This window comes from Bos indicus x Bos taurus, chromosome 26, assembly GCF_003369695.1.
Source record: "Bos indicus x Bos taurus breed Angus x Brahman F1 hybrid chromosome 26, Bos_hybrid_MaternalHap_v2.0, whole genome shotgun sequence".
Taxonomy (NCBI): Eukaryota; Metazoa; Chordata; class Mammalia; order Artiodactyla; family Bovidae; genus Bos; species Bos indicus x Bos taurus.
The window spans coordinates 3338032-3347371 of record NC_040101.1 but is presented as its reverse complement, the minus strand read 5'-3'; the positions used below and the strand labels follow the sequence as shown (position 1 = coordinate 3347371).

Genomic DNA, 9340 nt, shown 5'->3' with positions numbered 1-9340 from the left:
ACCTTGATCATGGTGAAGATTCACAGGCACACAGATGTCAAAGATGATCAGATTTTATACTTGAAATGTGTACCATTTATTGTATGCCAATCACACATCAGTTAAAAATACAAACCACTTTGGATAGTGAGTGTCAGAGGACAGTAGGCTCCCAACGAGTGTTGGTTACCATTACGATTTTTATTTTTTCACCAGATGTTTTTTCACAAGGTGAATTGCCTGGCATGATGACTTTCTATTGATTTGACTTTTTTAAAGAGTACTTTGAAAATGGAGAAAATGAATCCACTGTAGTTTAAAGGTATTTCCTCCAGACATCCCAACTTATGTCTTTCACTTTGTCTTCCTGCCACAAATGTGCTTAGACACACAGTCTTACCCAGAATGTTTCCTGACTTTCAAGTCAAATTTTTAAAATGAGGAATTTTATTTTAAACCTTTAGTTTTGTCTACTTTGACCAGTCTTACTAAAGTATGATTTGTATGGAAGAAATTTCATCCATCCTAATCTTACGGGTGGATGAGGTTTGGCAATTGCACACCATCATGTTACCAGCATATTTCAACCCAAAGAGTTCTCTGTGCTTTTTTGCAGTCATACTCTCCCCAGTCCCTGCTCCTGACACAACTTGCTTTTTGACCATATCTTCCCTGGAATTTCATGTAAATGACTTCATATTAGTGTTTGTGGAATACATAGTCTTCCTTTGTACCTGACTTCTTCCACTCAGCACAGGCTGTTGAGGTGCAGCCTCACTTCTGGGGAGTGTCAGCGATAACTTCCTTTTTGCTGCCATGCTGCATCTATGGAGGGAGCACACCAGGAATTTGTGGATCCACTCACCTCTTGAAGAGCATTTGGTTCTTTCCAGCATAGCGCATGTGTATTTCCTATTATGAATGATGTTGCCATGAACATCCACGGATAAGTTATCTGCAGGCACATGTGTTTTCAATCTCTTTCCTAAGAGTGGGATTTCTGGGTTGTATGTTTAATTGAATAAGACCTTGCTGAACTGTTTTCCAAAGTTGCAATCTCCACCAGCCATAGAGTAGCATTCCGGCTGCTCCTCACCTTTGCCCACAGTTAGTATCATCAGTGTTTTACATTTTAGCCATTTCAGTCGGTGGGCAGTGGTTCTGTCCTGTCCCTTGTCAGAAGGTATCCATGATTAAAGTGTCTCAACCTATGCCAGCTTTCTTTCCTAAGATCAAGATTTTAGTCCTAAAATGCCCTTTATCCAATAATTAAACTAGCTGAGGCTTCCAAAGCAGTGGCGATTACAACATGCCTCCTCACGCACTCGTCATATTTTTAATGAAAGATTTGGAATATAAATCGAGCTTTTGTAATAAACCATAATGACTTGAGTGTTTTTAGCTAGGAAGGCAAATAAGGATTTAATCATTAAATGAAAAGTATAATATTTCAGGCATTTTATCCTACAGGCTTTTGCTCCAGTAATATCAAAATAAGGACAAGGGAGAAAGAAAAAAAGATGCTCAGGATTAAAATCACACGAATACTTCTGTAATGGTGGATGCGGCACATTTTATTAAACTCAAATCCATAGCTGAGTCCAAACGGGGTGCAGACGAGGAGATGCTGGAGCCGGGTCACAGGTCAGCGTGGAGCCAGGTCACAGGTCAGCGCGGAGCCGGGTCACGGGGCTGCATGGAAACGCAGCACCTCCAGAGTCATTCCTGCATGGGAACCGGGCTTCCCAGGCCTTTCCCCATGTGTGTGGTGGTGCAGGGGCCAGACAACATAATCCTTTACGTATAAATACATGCACACATACATGCACACCAGCACTCAGGAGTGAGTAATTGGATTTGGATTAGAATAGATTTGAGTATTAATTCGGTACTTAACTTCATTATATAGGTGCTCTATCAAATAAGAAAATGTTATCAAACAGTATCATTAAAAGCCCATTGCAGGCACGCTCCTTGCCCCGAGGCACCTCAGCGGACAGAAATCATCGGTGGTCTCTGCTGCCACAGCCCAGCTGAAATGAGGACTGCGGCCATGGCCGTGGCCGTGGCCGTGCCAGGCGCCCCCTCCCTGCCCCCAGCCCCGCAGGCGGGCAGCCGCCGTGCCATCAGCAGAGCAGCCAGCACGTGGTCCAGGTCTGACTCCAGACCAGGCTGATTCCCAGAGGCCTTCCTATCTCCCTCTCTGGACCGTCAACTCGGCTAATCTACTTTCTGCCGATCCAGTTAAACGGATTTCCCTTGTATTTGTTGTCCATATCCTTTCATGTTCTTGACTCATAGATAATTTCCCAAAATGACTGGCATAACCCAGCATGGGGATTTAGAGGCATAGTCTCAATCTAAACTCACTTTCGTGCTCATCTTTCCTGGAAAACATCTTAGAATCCTTCATTTTAGTAATTCCGTCTGGAGATGCTCACTGACAAGAAAGAAACAGTGTGGTCACTTTTATTTCTCCGAAAGATGGCAGAAATATTCTACCACAAGTTCTGAATGCACAGTATAAACTTCTTGCCATTATGACTCAAAAACTAAGGATTCTTCATATTTTTCCTAGAAATGCAAGCTTTTATCTGAAGCCACATATAAACAATACGCTTTTCTTGCCTATCTTACACATGGCAAGAATTATATAGTCCTACCTGGTCATTGCTTTGGGGGTACTGTTTCAAGAATAGTGGAGTTTATTTTCCAGAATTTGAAAAGTATGCTAGGGTTCTTGCTGTTTGAAGTGTTAAGGCAAAGGGAGAAGGGGTAAATTCTCTCTAATTCCCAGTGTTTCTTCATTTTACATAATCAACCAAAAATATTAACCACAGGGCCTTTAGCATCAGTGAGCACTACGGGTTTGGCTGTGTATTTTACAAGACATCCGGAAATACCTGTGAATGAATGTCATTCCCTCAAAAGACTCCCTGAGAAGAATCAACATATAGGCATTGTTTGCAGAAATGGGGAAATAACCAGGATCTGGCCTTTTTCCAAAGAGACCCCCTATTAATATATACCTGTGCACATTTTTATCAAGAGGAACTAATAAGACGATAGCGGGGAAGCAAAGTTAGCTATTAGATAGCAATCCTCCTGCCAAGAGCCATAATCTGACACAGACTGAGCTGGGCGTAGCAGTCCATTAATGGCTCGCGGCTCACACAATAATGACCTGCTAACCTGACGTGGTGTTGCTCTCACATTTTGCTGTCCCCTGGGATGCTACTGTCACCGTGTTATCTATTGCCTGCCTCCCCATCAAAGAAAAAAGCAGAGCGGAAATGTATGGACGCGTCCAGCTCCGTAGTTCATTGCACACCAACCCTGGCAAGTGAAGGAACAATAGATTTATAAGTTTATCCTACATTAAGCCAAACGCGCCTGACTGCACTGTAAATTACTAAATAATAAACCAGGTGGCATAAGATCCTGACTTGGACAGAATATAAAAATCTATCAACCTGTAAAATACAATAACCATAAATGTGCTATGTCGCTCATGGCTCAGGTAAACCGTCTACCGCCAGGATGCAGGGCGTCGGCGAGAAAACCGCAACAAAGACCCGGACACGGGAAACTTGGCTCCACGCTCTTTCGTGCTCTCTGTCGGCCGAGGAAAGATCGCTGAGCTAAAACACTTGAGCGTGTGTTGGGTTTGTTGAATTTCTTTGTCTGGAATTGGCCACTGCCCTTGAGGAGGAGCGGTCCCCACACAGCTCCGGGCTGGAGTCTTCCAAGATGACTCGAGGCTGCTTCAGGGTTGCTCCGTGGCTGAACTTCACATTCAAATGAGCCTGAGACATGCCGCGCTGGCTGGAAAGCAGAAAACGCAGAAAGACAGCCTTCAGATGATAGATACTTTACTCCTGAGAAAAATATCTTAAAACTGGGTTAACTCAGTAAACCCTCGTCCTGAATTCCACACCTCACCGGTTGTCACAGAAATAAAATGAAGATTAAACCAACCGGGCTGGCACTTCCTTCCCAGCCCCCTGCGAGAGGGATTCCATTTGAAACAAATCGGAGGGGGAAAAAAATTAATTTCATTTCAGTGAAAGATTCCAAAATGATCCCATAAATTGCGATTCCAAAACATTCAAAGCTAATTAATTCCTTTTTAGGAGATTTTCAATGAGCAAGCCAGGTTAAGTTTATATGATTTACAAACAGTGTTTACATTCATGGAGGTGCAACTAATTGCTACATGGTTTGACATCATTACAGGAAAATGCTGGGGGATGCAGACAGTTTAATTAGGGGTGGTTTCAAGTTCACTACATGATTACCATCACAGAGCTCTTCTAATATGCTTATACAGTACAGTGGTGCTGAAAAGTGATTACACTCTGCCTGCTGCCTGCTGAAATTCTGAATGAAAAATGATAATCTCGTATAAAGGGCTGTGTTCTCACAGTTCACCTTCCTTTCTGGATCACACTCACCTGCTTCTTCTCAGGCCCATCTCTTCGCCTTTCTCAGGTCAGCAGCGTGGCGGCTGCGTGCAGGTGTTTACTGTATCCTACGAGCTCCTCAGAGGCTTCCAAAGGATGCTGGAAACCTTAGGAGCCTATTTTTACCATCCCCGTGTTTCGGGCACAATCCCAGCGATGTTTGTAAATCACTTAGTTCCAAAGTACAACTCACTCTCCATTTCAGTCAATAAAACTGGCCACTCGTTTTGCCAGGTTTAATTTTTAACATTTCACTCAAGTTTCTGTCCTCCGCCATCCGTTTAAGCTGCTCACGGCAGTAGTAGCACTCCGCAGCCCTGGAAGCTGGGAGGGGCCTAGGACTCGGGGTCTTGAGACCCCAGAACATCTGGGCTTTAATGAATCCTGTCACCAACACAGAAGGACCAGCAACTTGTGTTTCAAACATCGAGCACCACACTTACTTCTAACAAATATAGAAGAACCAAACACATGGAAGATTCTAGAATCCACAGGAATGCACCCCCCCCCTCCCAAATCCGTAAGCCTCTCCTGCCCTACAGACTTACAATTTAGTTCTGGCATCATTTCCTTTGGGGCTAAAAAGAAGATAAGTTCAAACAATGCTGCAAAAGTGATTGAAACCAAAAATCTGATGACTCCAAGCTTTTTACCATACACACATTTCTACATTTCAACTGAAGCCCTTGCAAAACACTTTATGTTTAACTGTTATCTATTTTGGATTCTGGCAATTCAGTTTGAAAGATGAATAAATGAAATAAGATTCCCCAAAGCAAATGGTTTTACAGCGTAATTAACACCTCAAGGGGGTACCCTGGGTTTTCGCAGGAATTTCAAACACAGACATCAGAGAAAAAATTTTTCAACAAACCTCGCCTTATTGGTGTCTGGGTTAATGAAAGAGATTCCCGAAGCTGACCACCCCTGGACACGTCCACGCTTCAGAGCTGGAGGATGGACAGAGTATGGAAAACGAGCCGTGACCACACGGTTTCAGCGTCTGGGTCCGACAGGAGACAGGACTCCTGGGACAGCAAGCCCTGGGGGGGCGGGGAGGCGCCTGCTCTTCAGGGGCTGACTCCACTGTTCGGGGAGTAAATTCACCTTTCTCAGGCACAATGGCCAACTTATCTCTTCAAAATCAAATAACCAATTTCTAATTAACTTTAACTTGGGCATGGCACCAAACATTCCATATCTCTATTAATAAGCAGACTGATAAATTCCAAACTTAAAACTCTGAAGTTGCCACATGTGATTAAAGCACTAAGAATTCGTTTCAAAACCTGTGCCCCTTATCTCCACAGACCATGGAGCAACATCTTCCAACCCAACTCTCTGCTCTTGAGGCATCACTCAACAGGCCTTTCTCTGAAAGCTCCATTTTCCTCTCCCCTTTGCTCCTGGCTGAAGCTTCCTCTTCCTGATGCACGGGGCTCTTCCTGCATTGCTCCCTCCCCTAACCCTAACCCTAACCCTGTCAGGTCTCTGAAAATGATACCTGAAAATACACACCTGAACAAAACAGGTAAGCTTGCAAACAGGCACATCAGCTCCATCGCGAGGATCCCAGGAGGGGCTGTAGCTTTAGTCCCTGTGCTTAAAGGCAGACTCAGCACTGACCAGTGCTCAGGGCACAGTGCAGACCATCACTGAGGCAATCCTCAGCCTCAAGCTTCAGCTTTGACTGTGAGCAAATTCCAGGCCTTGGAGATGAGTGATGCGGGTGTTCAGGGCACAGACCAAACAAGCAGCCCCAGAGCCCTGGCGCCAGCATGTGGTCCCCATCCTCCACCGCTGCCTGCTTGCCCCCAAAGGACTCACTTCTCCCCCCGCTGCCTCTGATTCCCATGTCTCTTCAAACCCACCAAGCCCCTCACACTGCAGACACTTAATACCCTGTCGTTGCATTAATCACCTTCATGGACACCGATACACCAAACACCGTACCTCGGCTTCCCTGGTGGCTCTAATGGTAAAGAATCTGCCTGCAGTTCAGGCGACCTGGGTTCAATCCCTGGGTTGGGAAGATCCCCTGGAGAAGGGAATGGCAACCCACTCCAGTATTCTCACGTGGAGAAGTCCATGGACAGAGGAGACTGGGGGCTACAGTCCGTGGGGCTGCAAAGGATTGGACGTGACTGAGCGATTAACAGTTTCACCTTTCACACTGTACCTGAGCCAAGCTGAGTCACAAGAGACCAAGCAGAAAGCTCACGAAAGTCCATGAGGGCACACAGGAAGCAAGATTATTGTAAATAAAACAACCGCCGCAGTTTCCAAACAATGAAAACTCGCATCTCTTATAAAGTGCAGTCCGGGCCACCCTCTGACTCTCAGAGCATTCACACACCACAAGTTAGAAAACCCTGACATTCGTGGGGGACATGCTCAAAATCTTCACCAACCCCCACCCAGGGACATAATTCCATCAAGCTAACTTGAAGTCAGTGCCCAACCAGGCACGGAGACCCCCCCCAACTTCTGCGGACACTCAGCCCTTGTAGCAGTGGTCTCTACACTGGAGAAGCTCTCTCATTATCTCCTGGGTCACCTTTTCTCACCCCAGGAGATCCCCTGAAGGTCTCCCCCCTGTGTTGGGCCTGGGGCACCATGCCACATTTCACTCCCAACTTCATCCAGAATTCCATCTTGACTGTGATTCCTCACTTTCTCCATTTTCTTTTCATTTCCAGCATTAACAAATGGCTTTTGAAGGGGGGAGGTGTGGGGATGGTGGGGGTGGGGTAGAAAATACTTCGTCATGAGAAAAAACGAGTCTGTCATTTTCAAGAATAAGTGAGTCCACAAAGATGGGAGAACTGCAAAGCTACATCGTAAAGCTGCTGCTTTATCCAGGCTTATCCATTCTATAGTTACTGCATAGCAAATCCATTTCATGGCAGACAAAGCCCAAATGTAAGGCTCAGCAAGATTACAAGTGCTTCTGTGTCAGGAACCTTCCGGGTCACCTACAGATAGCCAAACTACAAGGTTGAGTCATGGACTCCGGTGGTCTGCTGAATCAGGTCCCGAAACTAGTCCCATGGGCCACTAAACCCACCCGTTTGGTCCGTTTAACAGGACAAAAAGAGTTCCAAGTTCACCGTATCCTTCTAATTGGCATATGACCCTGGTTCATTAACATCGAGTACCGCAGACCCCAGCTCAGATTCCCAGACACTGTGAAGAATATTAGTTAGGAAGCTCTTGACTGCAAGTAGCAGAAAACTCCAACTGAACTGCCTGTGGCAAAGGGGAACTTCATTTCACGGCAAGACCTCCTGAAACAGCCTGTGAGTGAGTGAAATGAAAGTCACTGTCATGCCCAGCACTTTCCAACCCCATGGACAGTAGCTTGCCAGGCTCCTCTGTCCGTGGGATTTCCCAGGCAAGAGCACTGATTAATTCAACAAACCGAGCACCAGCCTATCTTTCCTCTTCCCCTCTGCCGTCTCAGCCTGGCTCCTTCCCTGGCCTGTTCAGTTTCGGGCACCAGAGGCAGGCAGCCTGACCCCCAGCAGGAAAAGAACAGTCACATTCCTCAAGTCTCTTTGCTAGTAATTCAGACCTTTCACAGGAGCCCCTCAGATTCTGACTGGCCAGAATTGCATCACCTGCCCTCCCCTAAACCAGTCACTGGCCAGGAGAATAGAACCATCATGATTGGCTTAGACCACATCTCAGCATTTGTAAACTAAACTTGAGGAAATCAACTGAGTGGGTCCCAAATCCTGTTCTTAAATTGAAATTTGAGCTCAAATGTAGATACAAATATTCCCATCTATTTACCTGTGTGTTAAGCTGTGATGTAAGATGGATTTCTTATTGTGACCGACAGTCCAAATAGTTTAAGAAGCATTGGCTTAATCAGCTCAGTAAAAGTGTTAGTCAGGTCTGACTCTCTGCGACCCCATGGACTGTAACCTTCCAGGCTCCTCTGTCCATGGGATTCTCCAGGCAAGAATACTGGAATGGGTTGCCATGCCCTCCTCCAGGGAATCTTCCTGACCCAGGGATCAAACCTTATGTCTCCTGCATTGGCAGGCAGATTCTGAAGCACTTGCCACGTATGACAGAAAAGACCCGGACAAGACGGGGTTGGATAAGGAAGAAAAAGCTGGGGAACCGCTGTTGGCAGAGACTCCAAGCACTGAGTGAAGAGGAATGGCTTGCAGGTGAAGGGAGACAATAGCCATGTGTACAGAGAACCGCGTGTACAGAAAACCGCATGTGCAGAGAACCGCATGTGCAGAGAACCACGTGTGCAGAGAACCGTGTATACAGAAAACTGTATGTGCAGAGAACCGCATGTGCAGAGAACCGCGTGTACAGAAAACCGCATATGCAGAGAACCGCGTGTGCACAGAACCGCGTGTGCAGAGAACCGCGTGTGCAGAGAACCGCGTGTGCAGAAGGCAAATGGGTGCAGAGCCAGGGGAACGGTTCCGGTGCCCCCAGGCGCCTGCAGGTCCCATGTCATGTGACACAGACACATTTCCGCCAAGAATGACTGGCAGATACGGCAGAGTGTGGATTACAGGCCAAGAGAGGCACAGACGGGGAAGTGGGTCAAGAGGGAAGTTATCCCTATGGCCGGTTCATGTTGAGGCGTGGCAGAAACCAACACAATACTGTAAAGCAATTATCCCCCCATTAAAAATAAATCCACTTTAAAAAAAGAAAGGCACAGATGATTTAATTTAAAAGCTAGAGGCAGCATCTACAAGAAGCTTTACCATCTGATGAGCAAATGAGCAGATCCTCCCCAACCGCAGAGGGCTTTGACTGACCTCCTGTGACGGGCCGCAGGATACTGCTGGGCTTTGACTGGCCTCCTGTGACGGGCCGCAGGATACTCCTGCAGCCTCCACGCTGCCCTGAACGCAGTGTGA

The 9340-nt window shown here is 46.3% G+C and overlaps 1 long non-coding RNA gene across 1 annotated transcript; it reads right to left on the bottom strand.

The window, feature by feature from the left end:
• Nucleotides 1-1527: 1527 nt before the first annotated feature.
• On the bottom strand, nt 1528-5544 carry LOC113884592. Its single transcript, XR_003508927.1, has 2 exons — nt 4434-5544; nt 1528-3804 (listed from the first exon to the last, which is right to left on the bottom strand). It is a non-coding gene; the product is annotated as an uncharacterized LOC113884592 (long non-coding RNA).
• Nucleotides 5545-9340: the final 3796 nt, after the last annotated feature.